The 25,045-nt window shown below is 39.8% G+C and overlaps 1 protein-coding gene across 1 annotated transcript in view; it reads left to right on the top strand.

Moving 5' to 3' along the window:
• LOC145444643 (uncharacterized) overlaps nucleotides 1-25,045 on the top strand; it is a 165,903-nt gene that overhangs the window by 57,318 nt on the left and 83,540 nt on the right. The gene's annotated exons all lie outside the window — the stretch shown is intronic.

The raw sequence follows: 25,045 nt of genomic DNA, 5'->3' as shown, positions 1-25,045 counted from the left end.
ATATACGTGTGTACATGAAGCTTGGCTCGTTTTGCACTTTCATGAAACCAGAAATTAGTTTGGATTCAAAACTAACTGGAGATGTGAACTGTACTGCCTCGTCACACGAAATACCGCGCTGTACTGTCTCGTACCAAAATGCTGAACTCTCGTTTTCAGAAACACCAGCTTCGGTTATGAGAAACGAATTTTTCTATTAAAATAACAACATAAAAAATAAAAACAGAAATAAATTAATTGTTATCGACTTTACGTCGCCTTCGGCGTAATTAACGGTGATCTGAAAGTCAAATGTGGGATAAGTTAGGGCTTAATATCTGCGAACGAGGTATAATAAACGTACCGATTCTGATCTTAGTTCCAATTTAATGGAATTCTTCTCTTCTTACGCGGCACAGGCACAGTCACATTGAAGGCCACCCCACTACGGGTCCTACGACGACGACGTCGTTTTGGGGCACTGTTCAAGATAAATGAACTAACATATGAGAAATTGTTCACTTGAAGACACATTGATCGACATACCTTGATGTCACGACAACGTTTTTATACCAAAATGCGTATAAAATAGTAAAGAAAGTGTGTTAGCCGGTGTCTTTTACGGGTTTGAAGTATGTGTTGGCTAGACTTGCTCCCTTCTTTGTTTTCTTATTATCTGTAAAGATACCAAAAACTGTGAGTACAGAATTACAATAATGAAAATTCTACGGCATACGAAGAAAGTGGCCTCACCTCATTCAGTGGGTTAGCCGGTGTCTTCCGTGGGTTTGAAGTAAGAGTTGGGTATGTAAATATTCTCTCTGGCGACGCAGGGTTGGCTTTACAGCTTAACGATGGTCGATTCCAGAACCTTTGAATGGAAAAGAAAACAGCCACGAGCAAGTATGGAATAAAGCGATAGTTACATCTGTGTACCAGAGCACATATCATATAAATTATATATTGACAGTTAACCGCTAAAGGTATTGGACACTGAATGCAGCCTAATGATAAAAGGATGACAGATGTAACAAAATTGTTATCCACCTTCTTAACGACAACATCGGAAAGCGGTAACGAATTGTCATTTTCTTTTTCAACGGAAGGGTGAAGGTAATTCAACAATTGAATCACCTTGAGCCTCATTATTGAACATATGGCGCAAAGGTGTCAATCGCCGTAACAGAACCAGCTTAATGAAATAACATTAATGCCCAATCTGTGCTAGTAGAGAATATATTTCAATGGAAGCCTATAAAATACGCATGATCGAAAAAACACCTAAATATGTTCTATAGATAGAAGCAACTCTTGGATTTTTTTTAAACATAAAGATTTGAGCTATCCACATAATTTATATTATCATGACATTACGACTCTGGAAACACAACTATAAGCCCTAGCAATGACCAGAGGTGGTCAGTTAAGAAGTACTTCTACTTAAAGTGGTTTTGCTCACTTGCGATACTTCTTCAAGTTTTTAAACTACCTCTGCTTGAGTAGAATCAATAAATACGATGGCCATGGAGCGAACTCACCGGCTTCAGGAATCCTCACATCCAAGTTGCGGTACGTCGATCCGACCATTGATTGTGTAGCATGTCCAAATTGCGACTCTTTTAATTACAAAAATATCAAATAAAACCGCTGAGGGTTACTGAACCACAATAACTTACAAAGCCGTATGCGGATGAAAGGATCGTTCCTTTTTCTTCGCGTGTGCGCCATGTCCTTACTCCCTAAGTGTCGATGCACTACTGTGTAGCAACCACGCCAGGCGACTTGGCCGATTTGAATCGGCCGCCTGGATTTCCTTTCCTATAGATCGGTCCTGAATGTGATTGCTCAATTGCTTGTCGTATGGGAGAAAGTCGTTCCATAATGTTATGATATGAGCTGCCACCGCTTCACTCAAACAGTAAGTACAATCTCTGTGAGTTAGCAGGCAGTCGGCCAACGCTGAAACCTTTTCATATCCGGGAACGTCATTCGATCCCACTGGACCGTTGACTCTGGTTTGAATATCATAGCGTCAGGTTCAGAAGATCCTCTAGCACAGCGGTTCACTGACAATGTGACCCCCCCTTTCACGGGGGTGCCAGTCTGGGTAAACAACGACACATTTCCTGAATCTTTAATGAAGCGGGAACTTTGACCGTGTCGTTGCCCTCGAGCTGGCGAAGATCATCAGCAAATTGTAAACAAGCAACCTGAAAGTTGACTGACCAACTGTGGCAGTTACTGATTTTTGAAGAGAATCAGCTTTGTTAACACTCTGCGGACGTTCTTGTCTGATGTCCTTTGATTGTATTCTACTCCTAGATGTTTGAATTTAATCTTGCAATAGGTCTTGGCGATGTCTTTTGTCAGAGTGATTATATGATCGTCACCAACTGAGGTGTCATAAATATGGTCTTCAAGTTCTGGGAAAGCTGGTGATTTACCAGACATGTTCGACAGAATAGCAGTGGCAAAGGCGTTGATCAAGCCCTTGCAATGAGGTAACTTTCCAGAAGTAACATGAATCATTCGCTGGAAGCATTTTTCAGCCTCCTCACATATTGCAATAACACCAGTAGATGGTTTAGTTAGGCCACCCCTGTTCTTGAATTGCAGGAAACTGCCACTGGTTGCCGAAGCCACCATGAGCGACCCTTTACACGTTGGGCAAAGACATCGCTCAGTCACTGACTTGGCAACATAGCCAGCAATATATGATATGGCTTGACTTTTGTACTCAGACAAAGTTGTTATTTTAGGAACATCGGAGTAGTCATGCTCATCTTGCATAGGTCGTTTCGCTTCCAAGTCGTATTTTCTGATCAAGGTCGCAGAAGAAAGAGAGAGTCCACTTTCTTGAATCCTGAAATCATCCAAGAGGTCCAACATGGCGGTTGCGTCTCTTTCTTCGCAATTTCCTGATGATGCACGGATTCCCAACTTCATCAATAACCTTTTATACGCAGCAGTAAATTGCAGACAAGTAGGATTATTGTTGAAGCCTCCTGCTTTACGGACAGCACAAAAAAATAGCTCAAGATGATCTTGACTGAACTTGTACATCAGCAAGTACCTCACCATTTTTGTAGCCACTAGGCGATCAAAAAGGCTCAGCGTGCTCTTTATGCAAGCCAGAAATCCAAGGAATCCTGTTTTCCTGCGAGATTCAACAATAGGCTTTCCCGAGGGGTCCTGTAATTTGGCAATATAATCCATCATTTCATACATGAATGGACGCCACAAGTGCTGGTTTGATTCCTTTAAAGGAGATTTATACCCTTTTGCAAACGGGTTTCTCGAATTGAGTATGTCGAAAAGGCGATCAAAACTGCGCAAAAACTTGACGGTAGCAGCACTACCCCGAAAGCATCTCATTTTGAGGTTTTTATCACAATATTCGATTGCATCAGCAACACTGCTGCTGATTGTTTGAGCAGCCAAATTCACTTTCATCTTTTGCTGCTGCCATTCCACATGACACTTCTTCAGCTTATTGCCAAGTCTCAGGCCTTCTGATGCCTGGAGTTTTTGCAGTAAAATGATGAAATTCCAAGAAATTTGGTGCCCACCATTGGCGTAGCCAGGGAGGGGCGAAAGGGGCGATCGCCCCCCCCAAATTTTTGGAAAATTTTCGTAAAATCAACAAATATTAGAGCATTTTTGGGCAGATGAATGCAACCTAAAACTTTTTTTTCGCGCTTCGCGCGATTTAGAGTCCATAGATGTCTTGATTTTATCGGTTTACCGAAAAAAAATTCCGAAAATAATCATAATTCAGTTTAGCTGCATTCTCAATTATGAGAATACAACAGTACCAGTAGATACACTTGAATAGCCCGAGGTCGTTGGGTTGATTGAGTCTAGGGGTTTCAGTTCAGTATGGGGGGACTATTAGTTCCGGCAATTTCCGTTCCGGGACGGACGAAGACATAAATACGACTGGCACAGAAAAATATCGCCACCTCCCGTTGTTAAAAAGTGCTAATTTGAAATCGCACGAGTTTGATCCAAGGATTTTTTTAATTTGGTCTGATATGTATCAGCGATTCCAATCTTTAAAGTAGCGTCAATCTTTACCACAGGTTACGAAATAACCCTGCTTCAAGTAAGTAATTATTCAAAATGAACACCACTTGCTCATATACATGCTCCGATATTATTGATCAAATTCATTCATTTATTCAAAACAATTTTGCACTCCGCGCGACTAGGCTCGAAATTCACACTGATTTTCCATCACTTAATGTCAGCGATTTGGGCTCGTCCGTCAATCGATCTCCTAATACAAGCTATACTTGGAAATGGAACCTTTCATAGGGTGTGTGTGTGCGTCTAAGAATCGCATGTATAATGGGTAGTGATGAAATTGTCCATGGAAAGATGTACGGTCCCATGAGGTGTCCCCACGGGGAGCTCCCCTAAACTCATAGAAAATTTGCCCCTCCCCCATAAAAAAACGTTTTTCTGGCTACGACCTTGAGTGTGGGCGATCTTTTGAGTTGTGACAGCTTTCTCCGCAAGTCATGAAGTAACTACAGCAATAAATGAAAACTGTCCCACCCGGCTCATACCCTCTAGCAACTCATAAATGGTCGTTCCGTGTGCAGGACCGCAACTGTCGCACCCTAAATCCCCCAATTGGGGGGCAAGCTTGAGCCCAAGGGGAATTTTTTTTCGTAAATTAACATAAATTATAGAGTATTTTTTTGAAAATTTATGCAAATTTTTCAAAAATTTTCGCGCTTTACGCGATTTCAATTTGCCAAATATCTCGATTTTTGGGTACTCTTCCCCCAAGAAAAAATACGCAACACTTATAGAAATGGGCATGTCGGCGTTGGCCATAACAGCGCCACGATTTAGCAAGACATATAAAGTTTTAGGCCATGTAACATGCGACTCCAAGAAGTGTACCAGAACGATCAGCAGCGAGAAAACCTTGGCCGAAAAGTACTGCCCTCATGCTGACCGAAAACGTCGTTACATATACAAAATACATACATGTTTAATTGTCCACAGGCGCCTAAATGACTGGCGCCGAATGTTCCTGTCTTGACAATCTGAACCTCACGAGACAAATACCATCGCGCAGGGAAAAATTATATGCGGTGAAGAAATACCAATTTGAAATCGTGCGCGTCTTTTAGTTTAGTAGCCTACGGTTGGGCGATTCTATATTTTCTGATATAGCAGATAGGAGGTCACGAAATAACATCATGTTATGGAGTCATACCAACGGGCCCTACAGTTTCCAAGACACCTCACTCTGTTCTACCTGTAAGTATGATTACGTGAGCAGAGAGAGGATAAAAATTGATAGCAATATATATGCAATTCCCGATCATATTGACCGATTCAATCATGAATAATGGAAACTTTTCGCGCTTGGCGCGACTAGGCGAGAAAAGCTGCCTCAGTGAACGGCCCCAAAACTAGATGACAAGTTGCGGTACACAGCGGATAGCCTGAGGGGGGCGAAGCCCCCCAGAAGTTCGGCTTATCGTCATATGGGGGCCCAACGTTTGGGGGGGGGCTGACGAAGTGCTGTTACGGCTCTGTATGAACATGAACATACAGTTCCAGTTGCATAATTGAGTGTCCCTGAATATTTGATGACACCGCTTCTATCAGCCTTACCAGTAAATCTGATAATGGAAACGTATTTGCAATATGCAAGTAACAATATAATGAACCAATTTCATTCATTAACCTTGAAAAATCTGCGCGCTTCGCGCGAAAGTGTTGCCGCCACAGTTTTCCACAATCGTATTATTATAACATCACTTTATCTGTGTGAGTGGAATATATGTATAACGATCGCCCCGGATGTTGTGGTAATCATCCAATAAGGCCCCAAGACCATCGTTTTTTCACCTATTTTCCCCTTATCTTCAAGGGGGGGGGGGGGGTTCTTTTACGTCATCGAAATTTTCGCCCCCCCCAAATATTTTTTCTGACTACGCCCTTGGTGCCCACTACCATCTTGCAAAGTACCCCATTCTGCTAGGCAGTTTCTGATTAGTTTGAGCATGTGACAAGGATCTAGAATTACTTGGATTTGATGATCGGGTAAATACGGATTAGTAAAACTAGACACAATGTTCCTGGAGGATATATTTGCCCCTAATGCAGAAAGCATTGCGAAGTGACATGAAGGTCCGTCACATGTCAATGAAGCAACAGTTGCACCCACTTCATTAAGCTTGTTTATGCAAATTCTGACCAAATTTGCTCGTTCCGATCCTGTTAAACCATTAATGAAAAAGTATCCAAGCGGGATCTTCCAGGATGAATTGATACAAACAGCCATAAAAACTAATGCATCTTTAGCAAGAGGCAAAGAATCATCATCCTCACAGTCAGTACCCATGTCTACATATCCTCGGTATCGTTTTCCATCCCAAAAAACCTGTTTGCGGATCGACATTTCATCCATCATTATGGAGCATATTACAGGATTTGCTGATGCCTCTACTTTTCCTCTGATGGCAGAAAAGGCAATACTAGTAAAGCCAGGCTCAGCGGGAAGTTTTCCATACCAGCGTCTTATCACACTTGGATGGGGAAGAGCAAGTTGAAAATTCTGACGCACAAAATTGTATGCCTTAGTGGAATAATACTGAAGCGTCATTGCAAATGATTGCAGTTCCTTAGAGTATTTGACTCCTCTTCCACCAGCTTGTAGCTTCATACGTTGCAAGAGCTCACTTGGTAGACCACTGAATTTTTGTGACATTACCTCCACACACGAATCGCTTATCAAATTGTTCTTCTTAAGAGATGCAATGACCTCATCCAGAGATTTCACTTTTTTTTGCAGACGGTATGTTCTCATTGTGGCTGCAACCAACCTCTTTTTAATTTCTGCGACCCTACGGCGTTGCTGTTGAACGACTTTTCGAGGAGACGTGTGCGCACAGTAGCTGTGGTCGTGAAGAACTACTTCAGGTTCAGCGGTTTGTGCTTCATAATGCCGTTTCTTATCTGGAACTGCAGAAGGTCTCACTCGTCGGTTGTTTGAAGCCTGAAATTTGTGAATTTTATGTTAACTAGGGCTAAAATAAAGGTAAGTAATTGGAACTCAAACTTCATAAATATATAGTCACTGTCTAGTGTCTACCGTACCTTTGGCCTCATATATTTTGGAAAATTCCGAAATCTTGTCGGCACCGCATTCGTCCTTAAACGAATTCTCCCGCCAACACGGTAAATATCACTTTCTGAAAAATGATCAGAACAGATGACCGACGATCTTGCTGGCTCCCAGTCTTTTCTTCTAATACATTCTATCCATCTTTCTTTCAGGGAATCATTGGTAGGAAAGCTGCGTTGTAGAGAACATTGTATCAGTTCACAAGTAATTCTATGATACGAAGCACACCAAATTGACCATTCTTTGTTATGAACGATGATAAAAGTAGCAGGAACATATGTGAAATTATCTTGTTTGATTTAGATATATCTGTTACTTTCTACCCCAGAAGGATAAACTATTAGGTAACCTTTTAAATCCAAAGCCAAAGGTTAACCTAAAAAAAACATCTTACGAGACAAATCGAACGTCTCGCACGCACAAAGCTATAATGAACTCGACCACGGAATTAGCAATTTGAACTTTAGTGTGAGCATCTGGCACCAGAAATATAGAGTTATTACTCAACTATGCTGGACAAAACCGTGTGGCCCTCAATTATACCTTTCCTTCTAGTCCTACCTCCAACCTTCACGACAATTTTAAGCAAGGATTGAGTACTAAGCTAGTTATTGGCTGAACTGCCCATACAGAATACAAACAGTGACCTGGCTGGTCATGCTATTACAGGTATACTGATGAACTGACATGGTGCTGAGACTGCTGATATAGTCTGCTCTGATCATACCAACATCATTATACTTGTGACAAAATGTTCTGGTATAATGACACTTTAACATGGCCTATTCATTAATGCTGTGGCTTATCTGGACATTGATTAACTGTGATGGTCAGGAAATATTAAAAATAGAAACTGATTCTTCAAAGATAGTCTTGCTGCCCTGCATATTCTGCCATTCACTCACCGGTGAAATGTTCTTGGATGCCGACGCTTTACCAAAGACTCTTTATCGCTACTACCATCGCTATTACTTCTCATATATGACTCCGTGGATATCTTTTTCTGCCTTTTACTGCACCCATAGGCGCAACAAACGCTACCACCAAAACGAGATGTCTTCGACATGTCGAAATACACAGATAACACAGATATAAACACGAGATATTGGGCTGAAACAAATCCTGAATGTTACGATGATTATTCATTCAAAGCTCCATTCGTATAAAATACTACAAACCCAATACGAATCAAATATATTTTAAAACTGGACGTTTTTCCATAAGCGCCTGTACTAAGTCGTCCAGCCTATCCCCCACAATGCAACTGTAACATGGTGACAACGCAAATTTGCTTAGCCGGAGATGGCAGTAGTTCGGGGCTTGGTGGTTACTAGGCAAGCGGTCTCCTCGGCTTCCAAGGATGTCATGCATCGATGGCTCCTAACTTTTCTAGCAGTATAGTTCTTTTAAATTTTTATATTACTACCCTATTCGAGTGTTCGCTTTATCGACTTATCCGATGATAACGTCATGTACAGGAGAATAAAATTAGGAGAGATGACAAAACCAAATAGGCTATGAAGGAAATGTAATATCGAACTGCATAATGTTATGGATTTAACGCCTTTCGCTCTTCCGCGTGGTGGAGCTAATGTCTCACGTGCATGAATGGCTCTGAGTCAAAACATGGAATGAAATCAGCTGATTGATTGTTCTAATATCAGTTTTAATTCGATCGGACGTTGGAGATATAGCTAATATGTTTCAGAGTACAGGCTGATTCACCTATATTACTGGATAAAGCGTTGATTGATTGTAGACCAGTGCTTTATTGGCATACCGTTTCACGCTTCTACTATGCTCACATACAATAGTACAGTCTTGGTATATCGATAGGAATAGAGGTTACCAACTCGAAATTGTGATGGCCTCTGGCTGCATATGTTTGTTACGAAAGGTTTAGTGTGATGTGAAATCTTTTGAAATGGTAACATGGCTTGATAGTCAATACCGGTACCCCGGACTCTGAAAATCGCTCTCGCCAAGGAAGAAGTGTTTATGCCCGAAAATGGAATCCTGATACGTTTAGAGTAATATGTTTGGTGTGCCAAGACGGTTCTCAGCGTCTTGCTTCACACCTGTGTGTATTCAGTAGACGTTTTAGTCCGTACGAGACACCGATAACATATTGGCTTACAGCTTCTATCAAACATGATTTGCGAGTTTCCATGGAGTATCGATCGTTCGTTCCTGCCTCACTTGAGAATGCAATTACTGAATGTAAAATGATGCTGCAAGTCTGATTAAGTTGAACCTTAAACCATGATCAAGCCAGCTTACTGGATTGTTTGTGACTGCTGTATATAGGTAATTCTATGTGAAATGAACCAAAGAGAAATTCGGTCTCCATCAAGTTGCAGATTTTGCTGAAATTTGAGTCATCACCTTGTAAAATGCTATAGCTGAGCTACCGGTATCCATTTTGAATGAAGTTTTTTAAGTTATCGCGCGATGAAAACAAGCTTTCTGCTCATTTAACCGTGAAATCCAAGTGCTGTTTTTATGCAGATCTGAACTTGTGTCTCTATAAATGAGCTACTTATACCTGAGAATGTTGTCATGTTGTATAAATTGATAAATTCAGCAAGCCAGCGAGAAAATATTCATCTTTGGTGCCCAGCCAAGAACGTAGCTGAAGGTGAAGCCCATGGAAATCGCTGCGTGTAAAAATATTTCTTAACTCTTCCTATCATTTCTGTTTGCCTGAATATTTCGGTAAATAGTGTCGTATAATACCTGCCGCATAGAATCTTTAGGAAAGGAGTTTTTATGTAATATTTACTTACGAACTTGGACTACAGGGAATATTTCAGATTATAAAAATGTGGTGATTTAGCTGAAAATTATGCTACATATTCTAGTTACAGAATTTTGGCATCTAACTCATTACTTAAGTACATGCTCCATGTTGCAACAGAATTCATGTGACAACCTTCACAAAAGTTTTGAAGTAGGCCTACGATATAGACAGAAATGAGAGGGAGTCATTAGGGGCTGTGTACCTGAAATTATTACCTCAACTCTTGCATGATAAAATCAATCAACTTATGTAACATAACAACAAGAACAACTATTTATTGCCAAAGTATCTCATTTACAGACAATTTCAAATCAGCTTGAAAAACTTTCATTTCAAGGTTAAATAAGCAGAAAAAGCTTTTTTTATATGGGATAACCTGATAACGCTCATGTTGGCCTACCGGTATTCCGTTAAAATAAATTGCTTTTCAATCATATCAACTCATACTTCATAATGTTTTGATCCAAATATTTGCATAATCTGAAACTTTATTGATACCCAATCTAATTTTTGTTTGATCTGAAATTGAATTACAAATTGGAGTCGGAAGTATCTATGTATGAAGTTGATTTAGACTAGGTCTATTAGCCTACCAATTACATATTAATAGGCAAAACATGTAAGTCACATTTCTCTCCCAAACCAGCTTTCATATAAGAAGTTGCTTCCAATTTTTATGTAGACAGAATAGCGCTTAAAATGTTCCAAGTTTGTGTCACGCATGATGGATATTGAAAGGGGTAGGCTATTAAGACTGATATTGACCCCTGACTCCATTTGTTTGTAGAAAATTTTCCCTTCAATATCAAGAGTTTCTTGTATTCTGTTATTAAAAGCCATCATCCGCTCTTAACTACTTTAATACCGGTACACACTGTTTTATGACCGTACTGTAACAGGGAATATGAAACTACGGTACGAGTAATTAAACTTCATCGTTGAGTGAGCACAAAATGGTTTCAGTATATGAATATTGAAAAAATCTTGTTTTCTATCCTCAGTGCTAGATACCAGATTCACTCCTAAAATGACATGAAAATCTGAGACCTATTGGGTCGCTGTGTTGTTGACTTGAAATGGAATTACCGATGGACGATGATGCTGGAGGCAAAATCATGCAGGAAAAAGGTTTGCTCGTAATTACTAGACTTACATGAGTGAATACATAGTGCATGAGTGATTCTATTCTGAATTAGGCTTCACGTCGAGTATTTGACATATGATAGCCTATATGTGATTATAATCACTCATGATCACGATATAATTATATGGGAGACCCAAAAGCTTGAGTATGTAGCCTACTTTTCATGTAACTACCAAACATAAGGCCAGCTCTTCACCACATAATGATGATTAGGTATTTTTCGAAAATACTTTATTTGGCTTTGCGATCACAGCTACACAGAAATGTCATTGACGCTAACGTGCATAGCTTTGTACAATATGTTTCGTAGGTTGGGATACAACCAATCGAGGTTTCAGAAAGTTGATGCAATTATAACTTTTCGATGGAAATGGGCGTAAAGTGTCATTAGTCCAAAAAATCGTCTTTCACTGATCGACTCGAATCATTACAGTTACGGTGCTTGATTCAGATTTGAGTAACGCTGCGCAAATCATTGTACCGCAAATTATTTTCTGAAATGCACAACTGAAACTCTCCACTTTCCGAAATCCGCAACTAGAACCAGAACTACTAAATAGTCAGTGGTTAGTTGATCACCCACTAACTGGATGATAGTTTGTACAAGTCTGTCTGTCAACATATGTGTGACTTCATGACTACCGCTGTAGGGCAACAACATGGAAAGGAATGAGATTTGAGTTGATCAAGCTTTGAGCAGACAAGGAAATGAAGGAATGAGAAAGATGGCAAGAGGGATTTGTACCGCGGCAGGGACGGTCTCTTATGACCAGGTATGTGCGGTCTATTATTCAGCAAAAACATCGTCAGTATCGTGGGGCTGACCTACTCTAGACCGCCGGTCGGTCAGACTTGGAAAACTAGGAAATTATGGACTTTTCCAAATTAGATTAAATTTAGATTACTGTCATTTCGCTTTAATTTAGAGGAATTAGACAACTCGAATTATCGAGTTGTCAAAGTGTGCGGTCGGCAACCTCTTTAGAGGTGACCCCAATTGAAACAATAAAACCAGCATTTACATGCATTTTGTTTTCCAATATGCAAAACATCTTTAGGTATCGCTGAAACATCAGTTGTTGAAAAATGTTGTCGTACAAAAATATGTAAAAACTATTGTTTTCAAGGGTCACTTCGCTCCAAAAATGAAGTAATATCAAATTAAAGATAATATTATGAATTTTTATTTGGTTGTAGCTATTTTCTTCAGAAAACTGCTGTATTGGAACTGAAAAGTCATGATAAGTCATGATTTTTCAGTAACGCCATGTTCCACTCTAGTTGCCTCTATGCTGTGCAAAGCTATTCATTTGCGTCCGGAACAACTATAGTGCAGTATCATGTAGTTGCCGAATCATGGGTGAATGGTGCAAAATAGGTCATGTCCATCTCTTCCGCCAGACCACTACGACAGGCTGTGCAGTAGGGCTGTTCAAAAAAACTTTTTTTCCTGAACCTTGTTAGCTACGTGACTAAATCATTAGGTTGCCTTAAAAAATCGATGCACACGAAATTTGACTCGATTCCAACTAGTAGAAGCAGAGTTATTCGAGTTTTTCGTTGATAATTCTTGGATTATCCACCGATCAAGGATAATCCCAGAATTATCAAAGAAAAACTCGAATGTCCCCGCTTTTACTGGTTGGAATTGAGTCAAATTTGTTTTGGATCGTTTTTGAAGACAGCTCAACAATTTCTTGGGGTTGACCAAAAATTTGAATTTTTTTTTGCATTTTTGAGTATATTCAAAATTTTCAATTTTCAAACTGTACAAAGTCCGCGCTTACCGGATGGAATGAATTCCAATTTCGTGTGCATCGTTTTTTAAGCCAAACTAATGATTTAATGATGCAGCCAACAAGATTCAGAAAAAAAAGTTTTTTTCGAACAGCCCTACTGTTCTACTCTGTTCTGTTCGATTAGGGTAGTTGTCTCTTGTACATGCCACAGAAAGCTGATCAATAAACTAGAAAACAATTATTGCCTAATTGTGCACATTCATTGAAATGTGGGATATCCCAAAGAGCAATAGATGATGCAGAATCACAGATCAGTCCAGTACAGGTAGGCTGTGATGCAGGAAGCATAGTTTCACTGCATGCTCATTGCTCACCCAGTTCAACTTGTCCTGCAAGGGCAATCTGTCACGCAGCCCCCTTTGTGTCGTCGATTTCCTGAGACTGAGAACTCGGAGCGATGTTCCAAACATTGGCCTCGATCATCGGCTAGGTCGATATCGGTCCACCTCTACTACTTGCTGTAACTAAAGTGAACGTAGAACAAGACCATAAAACTATTAGGCGATTTTCACTATTGAATTGAAACAGCGATGGATATGTTGGGTTATGGCGATGCCAAATACCAAAAATATCAAATAAATAAATATCAGAAATTTGAATTTAACCTTTGTCCGACTGCATGGGTACAATTGTACCCATTCCAATTTTAAAATACGACAGTCTTTTTTCTAGAAACCCGAGAGACCTAAAACTTCCTGACATCTCTATATTTCTGTGTTAGATTATGCAGACTAAATGTCGGCAAAAAATCTTGACACGTTACCGAGATTTAGGGTCGAGTTGTTTTTGCACCGTTAACAGGCGGTATGGGTACAATTGTACCCTTGCACATTGTGCATCTAAATAATGCCACTATACATAACACTAAGACAATTTTTTGAATGTTGAATGAAAAAGAGTACAGAAATGATTTATTTGACACAGAAATATGAAAGAAAACTTAGTTGATATGGGTTTAGTCAGTGTCACAAGTAATACACTTTGTTTGTGTTATGGAGTGTTCGTCGCACACAGGCTGAACGCAAGCCACGCAGCCTTTCCTGGTTTTATGTCGTTTTCGTTTCTGATCTCTGCAGACATAGCAACTGCCAACAATTGATATAGCTCCTCGATTTCCATGGGGTTCTTTGGGTTTAGCTTCTGCCCCTTCTGGTGGTGTCGCAATGGGCCGTCCTAGAACCATTTCCACTGCAGCTCGATGGAAGCGGTTTCTCATTATCATGTGGTTGGTAGAGCAAGCTTCCACTGAAGGTATACATAGCTGTTTCGTAAGATCTTTCAGGAACTTTCTCCGTTGGTCCTTTTTCCTAAACACTGGCTTGTGTTCCCTGTAGATGATAAACGACGCTACGCCAGTGACGTCGATCATGTTATAGAAAAACGCCAAAAGCCAACGCAGTGTCCGTCGTTTTATTGTGTATTCACCCAGCATTTTGTCCATTGTGTCCAGCCCCCCCCCCCTTTGGTTTTATTATAGTACGTGATGATCACTGATTTGCTTGATTGTGTTGCTTCGACTTCTCCGGTCATATGCATGGATGATAGAAGCACAACTGCTCTGTTATTCTTTGGCACATATGAACAGACTGTTGCATCTCGATGGTAGGCGAAATTGGTCGAGTGAAGTGCTATTTCTTTGCCAGGCTGCATGTTGCTTGGCAAAAACCTCTTGTTTTTTTCTGACTGTTCCAACTAAAGTCATGTCCCAGGTGTTCAATACTTTAGCTAGCTGCATACCTGCGAAGAAATTATCGGTGGTAACATTTCTTCCAGAGCCTTTATACAAACAGACCAGGTCCAAAACTGTTCGCTCACCAGCATTAGTTTGTCGGAGACCATCTATTGGTTCTCCAGTATAAAGCTGACCATGCAGCGGGTAGGCGTTTGATGCATCACAAGCCCAGAACACCTTGATACCATATTTAGCTGGTTTAGATGGTATATAATGTGTGAATTTGGTATGTCCTCTAAATGGAAACAATTGTTCATCTATCGTGATACATTCATGTGGCGTGTAGGCTCTCTCCAAATTTTTATTCATCATTACCCACAGATCTCGTATTGGTGCATCTTTATCTGTTTGCACACGCTCTGCACGTGTATTATCCTTGTCAAATCTGATAACTCTGAGCATCAACTTGAAGCGGTCACGAGACGTAGCTGCACGTATAAGAGGCAAAGCATGTACTTTTCACATATCGTCCAGATTCTCTTTGTTATTCCTGTGTACACCAGCAGCAATAAGGATGCCAATAAATGCACTGAGCTCAACTTCAGTAAAGGGCTCGAATGTTCTTAGTGGTGGCCGTTCAGAAGCATTACGAAATCTTTCTGCGAGATTGTTGTTGAAAGCTTCATAAACTCTTCTAGCCTTTGGATTTGTTTCTCTTAGTATGATGTCACACATTTCTGAACTCATGATGGATTTGAACAGCTAAGGCAAGAGACGAAGGGAGAGAAAACGAAGTGGAACAACTGGCATGACGATAGCTGATCGCAGGGGCAGAAAGGATGATAAAAATAAAAGAGTGGAGAGAGAGCTGGTGCAGCAACACGTGCTATACTTCGCTAGAGCACAGTATTTAAACGCTCCGACCAATAAATACGGCATACCGTACAAATAATATAACTAACTTGGAAATTTCAATGGAAAATGTATGTGGGTACAATTGTACCCATGCCGCCTGGTAGCGGTGTAAAAATATGCAGTCGGACAAAGGTTAATGCGAAACTTCATGTTTTTTTTTTTATATCAAGTGTGTTGTATGTATGATCATAAGATCTCAGATGCATAAACATTATTTTCCTGCTTGTATTCATATGTTTCAAATTCAATGCGTTGCTGTCACATTTATGACATCTTCTATTCAGATCGCCATTGGCATGTCCAAGCGATGTGCTCTCGTCCGATTCAAGACCTCACCTTCGACAAAGTTTCGAATTGTATCGACTCACTGAATGGTGAGGAAAATGCAAATGCAATCAGAATGCTGGCAATCCCAACGGAGAATTTGATGACGTGTATGGTTTTGACTAGGCTTATTTTTAACCTAAAAATGAACGATTTTGACCTAAAAATCAATATTTTGACATTTTTGACCGATTTAAAAAAAATAATGTATACAAATGAGGTGTTTTCCCACATAACGTTAGAATTGTCTTCATTTCCGGTTGGAACTGTCTTTCCTTACGAAGTAGTATGGCCTGAAAAAAACTTTTTTGCATCGATAACTGAAAATTTTTTTAACTTTATTTTAAGAAAATCTGGCCCCATGAAGAATTGCAGAAGTTACACCACGGATTATGGTAGAGATAATTAAAATGTTTAGTAGCACAACACTTCTTGATATAAGAACCTTGCAATGTCCACACAGCAGTGTTGGGATCAAGTCACTACCTTCGAGTCACGAGTCATCTCGAGTCATTGCAGATTTTGACTCGAGTCAAGTCAAGTCAATCGATTTTCAAAGGTGACTCGAGTCAAGTCAAGTCACTCGTTTTTTGGAGGTGACTCGAGTCAAGTCGAGTCAAGTCAAGTCAAGTCACGAGTCAAGTCACAATTCAAGTCAAATTGAATTTTCGAAGTATGAGTGATGATTCAAAGTCATTACATTTTGCTAGCTGTGTGAATCAAATAACGAATATCTCGTTAAATATGCATGCAAAAAGACGGTATATCGCTCACGCACACGTAGAACTGCTAATAATGTACGTGAGTAACTGTACAGCTCCATACTACAGTCAGTTCTTATCAGCCAAAATATAGGACCTAATACGAAGCTTCGAGAAGTTGAAACAAACTGATATGGTACAACAGCCTACACTACTTATCTACACTTCCATGAGAATATAAACGCACCCAATATATTCGTTCGATTTATATCACACAAGAGGATTGGTAAATGTGAGCACTGGGCAACGTAAGCATTGAGCCGTCTAAGAAACAGAGACACATTGATATTTAGATTAATTTTCTACGTTGCGGTCAATTTATTTGTGATCGAACAATGGAGGAACCTTGTAACGTACAATTAGTGAATGACTGGTTGTTCTCACAAGTGACACCAGGGTATCTCGAACAATCCGAACATCCACAAGATACAGTGATTTATTCGACACCGCTTACTTAATGACTTGAAATTGACTCGTAAATTTTGCTCCGAGTCACGAGTCAATGCACATTTTTGAAGCTCTGAGTCAAGTCAAGTCAAGTCATTTTTCCAAAGTGACTCGAGTCAAGTCAAGTCATACGAAAAAGTTGACTCGAGTCTGACTCGAGTCCAGTCATGACTCGAGTCATCCCAACACTGCCACACAGTGTAGCTTCAGTTGGGATATTGCGGTACGTTGAGCACCATGTTGACCTATTTGTTCCATTTGAATGTTTACGATTCACAATAAGCAGACCATGGGCCGTCTACAACTGCAGGCCTATAAAGTAGGCTACAAGCGGTGAAATGTCAAATGACAAGTTCACAGACACTACAAAATATACAAAATGAACGAAACGCAGGTTGCAAAAAAGTTATTACTTTGTAAACAATTTAGACAATTTTTGGCCTAACGCTACAATTTTGACATAATTTTGACTTCTCCAAGTTTAAATATTTTGAAAAAGTGTCCCCCTTTCCCGATTCCAGAATATGGTAATCCTAAAGTCAAGTCTATTGAAGAAATTGCTCGAGGCAAGTTGAGTCACCGGTAAATCGAGTCATAGCAACCCAGCGTGAAGCTAGGTAGCCACCTCCGATTAACACTTGTAGAAAAGTGCGATGCAGAGTGCATGACCACATGTGATTTTTCTGTGTAGAAACGCAAGCCCCTTGAAGGTCGCAACGCAACAGAATGGAAGAAACGTGTGAAGATTGAAAATGCAAATCGGGCCAAACTGAAAAATGCAGACGTACAACTCGATTATGTGCTGACAATCTTACTAGAAGTGTCAAAAGCTGAAGGTATGTCATAACCACAACTGTTAGCATACTTTCTCATTAAGCAAACTTGCAGCAGGGGTTTCTAACCGGGGTTCACACGATAACTGGGTTTTCTCAGCCAGATTGGGACAACTACCGGTAGATCATTTTCAAATTCAAATTGGATTGGAATTAGAATGATAGCTAAAAGCTACCGTTTTTTTGTACAAATTGCACTACATTTAGAATTATAATTAGACTGTTTTCTTCAAATTAGATCAGAATCACAGTTAAAGCTACACAATTTTTCAAAATTAGATTCAAATATTTAATTTATTAGATCAAATTGAAAAAAAAATTCAAATTGTTACCGTCAACCCCATGATATTGTTGAGCTGTCTTCAAAAACGATGCATAACAAATTTCAGTCAATTCCAACTAGTAGAAGAGGAGTTATTCGAGTTTTTCGTTGAGAATTCTCTGATTATTATCCTTGATTGTTTTTTTTTTATATCTTCCCTAGCAAATTGAAAATTTTAATTGGATCTGCGGACCCTCATACTTGTCAGAATTGAACCAAATTTGGTGTGCAGCGTTTTTTAGCGTACCCTGACTATTTATTCACCGAATGGCTGGAATCCAGAAAAAAGCTTATTCTTGAACAGTCCTAATACAGTAATGCACAGCCATGAAGGAGCAATTAAATTTAACGGTTAACTTGAACAAAGCAGTGGCTCGACTTAATTTGGCCAAAAGGGAGCAGAACAACACTGTCCAAAATAGCGGAGTCGAATGTGTTGCTCTTCTTTGGAATCGGCTGACATGTTTACTCTATGAGTTATTTGATAAAATGACGCCATCCTATTTCAGCAACTTCTCCTGTTCCAATACAAAGTAGTTATCACTGAATCTCGAGTGATACGAGATCTGATAAATCCCTGCGTAAATATTAGAAGCTAGAAGATAGCTCTGATACGCATTCATCAATTTCAAGCATGAAAAGTCGAACACGCTTTTGAAGCTTTGAGAAGTTTCAACATCAATCCTACATTTAGCTCAATTCCAACCAGTGGAAGCGGAGTTATTGCAGCCGGAAATTTGGATATGAATAATTGGTGTCGTATTCACGATGGGCAGGTTATTAATATTTTTATATCCTAATTTTTCGACTGCAATAACTCAGCTTCCATTGGTTGGAATTGACCAAATTTGTTTAGCAGCGTTTCTGTCGAAAAGCTATAAATTTCATGCGGTGATCAGCAGAGTTGTAATGACTCGAGTCATGACTCGACTCGAGTCCGACTCGACTCACGATTTTCTGATGACTCGACTTGACTCGAGTCATTTATTCAAAATACGGAAATGACTCGACTCGACTCGAGTCATTCATCTCGAACCAAGTCATTGACTCGAGACTCAGACGGCCAAGACCGATATTTCATTGTAATTCTGAAGCCAACACACTATTGCGATTTCTTCTGTTGGTGCTGGTACTTGAAAATGCGACCATAAACTGCTGAAAGTGACGAAAATTGGCATATTATAAATGCGAACCATTCGATATCACCAAACAGAGCTATAAAAAGTGGGTTTACCAAGACTTCAACTGGAAACTGAGCAGTCAACACAATGACTTGGACTAGGACTCGAGTCATAATTCCATGACTCGGACTCGGCACTCTGCTCGCTGACTTGGACTCGGACTTGAATCGGTGTTGAATTGAGTCAAAACTATAAAAGTGAGATTGACTTGTGACTCGGAGCCTTGTGACTTGGTTACAACCCTGGTGATCAGAAAGTATCGAAAAAAAATTATTTAATTTTTATATATTAGGCTATATCCAAATCTTTCATCTCTTGTAGCAACGCGGCTACTGATTGGTATTAAACCAAGTTTGGTGTAGTGAGTTTTTATAGCCAAACTAACAACTTTATCATGTAGTCAGTTGAATTTGAAAAAAAAATGAAGACTCCTTATACGCTGTATAACTCGTGTTTTTTCTGCATGTATTTGTGTATTTGAATACGTCGCTGTCACATTTTCAATATATATTGTTTAGTTCGTCAGCAATTCTGCCATAGCCCATCAGCCACTCCAAGAGATGTGCTGACGTCCAATCCAAGACCCCGGAAGAAACGACAAATTGTATCGGCGAGCTGAATGGCGATGAAACGTATGTATATTAGTGAGGAGCGGATCGACAAATTCTCTGGTCCGGCTCCGATCCGGTTTGTCAATTCTCTGGTCCGGCTCCGGCCGTATCAGGAAAAAGTACTGATCCGGCTCCGGCCAAAAATTAAAAAGTCCTGCTGGAAATCCGACCTAACACAGTACGGTGGTTCCATGAATTTAAAAATATAGCTCGTTTCTTTTCGCACTGGCTTGGCGGTTACTTGCGTGTTGTTGGTTGGTAGTTATTTAGTTACAAACGTCATGCTTATCCATAGAGATTCTGGCCTTATCAAAGAAGTACTGATCCGGCTACGATACGGTCCAACCAAAATTAAAAAAATCCGGCCGGATATCCAACCCGGCTCCGGTCCATGCTCCGCACTAATGTATATGCGTCCGTGCTAAGTGGTACTTTCAATCCACTGTTACGGCGCTGCAACAAGACCTTTACTAACTATTGGATTTGCAAAATCCGTACGGTACTCATTTTCCAAAATTCGCAACCACAACCAGACTATATTTTATAGAACTAACTATCTTTGATAACTTGAAACCAACTAATTAAAACAGAGCTGACTAATAATGGATAATACGAATTACTGAATCACAAACAACCTAAAAAATATTGGAGATAGATTCGGCATTACAAAAGGCCAGGATATCGAGCTTGCGATGAAAGGGGTTCCGTGAATCAAAACCCACCACCGGGCTTAACCACTGATAGTAGTGATGACTCTTAGCTAGCAATGCAAGAACAACGCACAATAGAACACCGATATCACGATTCACAGAACGGTGACACGTGTTTTATAGTTTCGCAACTAACTTATTCCGTAATGCAACTAGAACTACTCGCATTAAAAAAATTGTAACTAGAACTAGAACTACGGGATAACCAGTAGTGAATGACCGTCGACTGACTAGATTCGTAGGATGTATAAATCTGGCTGTAACTGTGTGTTTGGGTATTGTTTCAGGGCAAGATCATGAACGGGAGTGCGATTCAAAGCTATCAAGTGTGCTTCAACAGAAGAAACTAAAGAATCAAAAGGAGGACAAGAGTAATTTGGGTCTCGACCTCCTATGACCAGGTACGTGAGAGCCAATATTCAATATTCAGCACAAACTTGTCGCTATTGTGGTGCTGACGTGCTCTGTTTATGTATTGTACAGGCTTCGGGATTGTGTGTAGGTATGTGTGTGAGTGTTAAATTCACAATTTACAAGGTTGAGTAAGTAGATGTAGTCATTGAAGCTGTAGTCTGATCTTGCGGTCATTCCAAAACAAAACGTATTATTTTCAAATCTTGTGACGTTGAAGTTCTTAATCATTTAGTGACAACGACACAGGCTCCGAGTCACAAGTCAATCTTAATTTTATAGTTTCAACTCGAGTCAAGTCGAGTCATTTTTAATTCACCATCGAGTCATTCCGAGTCCAAGTCAGCGAGCAGAGGGTCAAGTCCAAGTCATGATATTATGACTCGAGTCCGAATCGAAGTCATTGCGTTGACTGCTCAGTTTCGATTTAGTCTTGTTAAAACTACTTTTTTATGACGATATCTGGCGATATTGAATGGTTAACATTAAAAACATTAAACTGATTTTCGCATTTTGAACAGTTTCAGATTGCATTTTCAAGTACCAGTAGCAATTGATGAAATACCAACACTGTGGTTGCTTCACTATTCTCCGAAATTGCAATGGTATGTTGGTCTTGGCCGTTTCAGACTCGAGTCATATCACTTGATCAGAGTCATGCGCAATGACTCGCGTTCAAACTGAGTCATTACACAGATTGACTATAGTAAAGTCTAGTCAATTTCGACAACTAGAGGATGCACGAGCCCAAAATTATTATAGATTTTTTTTTAATTTGGCACCACATATCAAGTGTCCGTTTTAAAATTCAAAATTTTCCATTTTTCACTCCACCCTAGTAGCCAGTCCTAGTTCTAGTTACGGATTTTGAAAAGATCGGAGGTCCGGTTTTCTCGAGTTGCTAATTTTCAAAGATTGAGTAATTATACTTCTATTTCTAGTTACTTGTTTTGAAAACTTAAGTAGTTCCAGTTCTAATTGCTAGTTTTGAAAAATAAGTAGTTCTAGTTCTAGTGACGGATTTTAAAAATAGCGTAGTTCCAACTCAAGTTGCTAATTGTTAAAAATTGAGTAATTAAATTTCTATTTCTAGTAGCGAATTTTGAAAAATGAGTAATTCTAGTTACTAGTTTTGAAAATAAGTTGTTAGAGTTGCTTGTTTTCAAAATTAAGTAGTTCCCGGTCCAATGGTTGGTTGAGTATGGTGTACTAGTCTGCCCCCTGCCATGTGTGTTGAACTAGACCAGTGGTTCCCAACCTTTTTCATCTCGTGCCTCCCTTGGCCGAAATTTAAGCCAAAATTCCCCCCTTAGGATAAATCTGCCCGATGATTAAAAATGATCGTTTTTACGGCGCAAACACCTGTTGACTGAGAGAATAAGTACCGAGTGATTGTTTCTAGCAGTGCTGTAATAACACTTTGCAGACCTCTAAAAACAATGGTCTTGGTCCCAATCAAACAAATTGTGGAAGGCTTGACTCAACAGACCCCCACACTTCCATTTGTGTTTTCGGCTTACCATGCACCAATCGCTAAAACAATTGCCGTGAAAAATCAGTATGCATAAGTTTACTGGTCATGCGATTTTTTTCTCAAGCTTGCGTATGCATTTGGCCAATAATATTGGTACTTTCACATATGGCAGGGTTGACCAAACTCGAGTCTGACTCGGGTCACCATTTTCTGATGACTCGACTTGACTCAAGTCATTTTCTCAAAATGCGGACATGACTCGACTCGACTCGAGACAATCTGGGTATTGACTCGACTTGGACTCGAGTCATGGTGCATGACTCAAACCAAGCCATATGACTCGAGACTATAAGACGGTCAAGGCCGCCATTTCATTATAATTTCGAAGAACAGTAAAGTCACCACCCTATCGGAATTTCGTCTAGTGATCTTAGTACTTGACAATGCGACAAGAAACTGCTCAAAGTGAGGAAAATTAGTACATAACAAATCCAAATCATTCAATATCACCAATCAGTGTTGACTTGAGTGTGACTTGGAATCGGACTCGAGTCATAATACCATGACTCGGACTCTACCCTGAGCTCGGAGACTTGGACTCGGACTTGATCAATGGTGAATTGAAAGTGATTCGAATTGACTCTAGTCAAAATCATGAAAGTGAGATTGATTTGTGACTCGGAGCCTCGTGACTTGGTTACAGCATTGATGTATAACGTACACGTGATCAGACTCCCTGCTGGAGCTCATTGAAATTTAGGACATCCACTACGTTTTGGCAACATTGCACCGAGTTTGACATGTCTTTTTTTCGATCAGGTTGCTGTTCACTAAAAATAAAGCAAGGCTAGCAATCTCTTTGACTTGAATCGATGACGTTGGAATATTTTGTCACTCTCTGAAAATGTTGACTTGAAAATATAAAATATATATTTTCACTAGAGGCCTTGTTGTGATAGATTCGGCAGGACATTTGCTCGCTTAATATACATTTGATTGAGAGGCCGTCACTGGCCTACAAGATTGCAGAAAATCTGAACTAGTTTACAAAAGGGGGGGATTTGTATGTGAAAAAGAGATTTCAAATAGCATTGGAACATAATTTCCGCAAACAAAAAACAGGCATAAGGAGCATACGTTCGAATATAACTGGTTGACTACATGACAGTTCAGACATGAACAATTTGAGAAATCCGTTACAATTCTAAAGTGGAATTCCTCCCTAAAAATTGCCAAATTCCCCCCAACGGGGGAATTCCTCCCCCGTTGGGAACCACTGAACTAGACCCTGACTATTACCGGATATCTCATGAACTACCCTTCAAACCGATAACTAAACCTTTGCTGATCATTCCGATGTAGGCGCCGATGCTCAAAATATATTTTATCTCGCTTCAAGCACACACATCCATTGCTAAGCTTGGACGTGAAATAAACTAGAAAACCAAATCAGGTCCTCTGCAAGCAGTGGTGGTCAGTAATGAAGTCATTTAATTTTTTTTAAAGGAATTAAATCTCAAATAAGTTTTGCATACTAGTACTAATTACCGTACTCGAGTTGTTATGATTTAGGACTACTTACACTTCTGCCTGAACAGTTTTCATTTTTCTGGCAAAACTGGCATTTGTCTTTCAAGTTACTTGTAAATTGCACTTGAGTAGAAACGTATGATGTTACTTCTACCTGAGTAACACTGAGGAAAACCTGACCATTTCAGCCTGTGACTATAGAATATAGATGAATATGGCCCGGTGCTGCGCTTTCTACAGATGGCTACATTTACTGAATCTACTTTACACAACAACTCTTGATTTTATTACAGTGGATTGCCATCATAATATCATCGTTCATAACATCTCATTTGAGAGGCTGTTCCTCCGATACATCTAAATTTCTTTCGTGAAAGACGTTTGCATGACAATCTCAACCGTTCAGTCGGAATCTGACAAACATAAATGTTCAACTGACACACGAGGAGGTGAAAAGTGAGTAAATTATAAATTACATTATTTTGGCAAATCCATGATTTCAGATCCGAATAGTGGCGTGTTGTCGGCAGTGTTTGAACCAAGTCACCACCTTCGAGTCACGAGTCATTTCAAGTCATTGATATTTGACTCGAGTCAAGTCAAGTCATCCTATTTTCAAAGGTGGCTCGAGTTAATTCGAGTTAAGTCAAGTCACGAGTCAAGTCATAGTTCAATTCAAGTTGATTTTTTGAAGTACGAAGCATAATTGCGTCATCGCATTTTGATACCGGGAGCTGTTTGGAAGTTGCCATTAGTTTTGAACCGTGGGACGACTATACCTAGTTTAAAATACATGTAAAAAAAGGCTTCGTATCGCCCACGCATGCGTAGAACTGATAAAGTACTCAAATAACCGTATAGCCTCAATCTATAATTATCATTCAAAATAGTGATTGCTCGCTCTTACATGTCACACCAGCGTATCGAGAACAATTCGAATATATGCAAGATCAGCCATTTTTATCGACACTGTTACTTG

Source organism: Botryllus schlosseri, chromosome 1 (genome assembly GCF_051294905.1).
Source record: "Botryllus schlosseri isolate E-star chromosome 1, Bs_hap1, whole genome shotgun sequence".
NCBI lineage: Eukaryota > Metazoa > Chordata > Ascidiacea > Stolidobranchia > Styelidae > Botryllus > Botryllus schlosseri.
The sequence above is the reverse complement of the archived record's forward strand: the minus strand, read 5'-3'. Positions and strand labels throughout refer to the sequence as shown.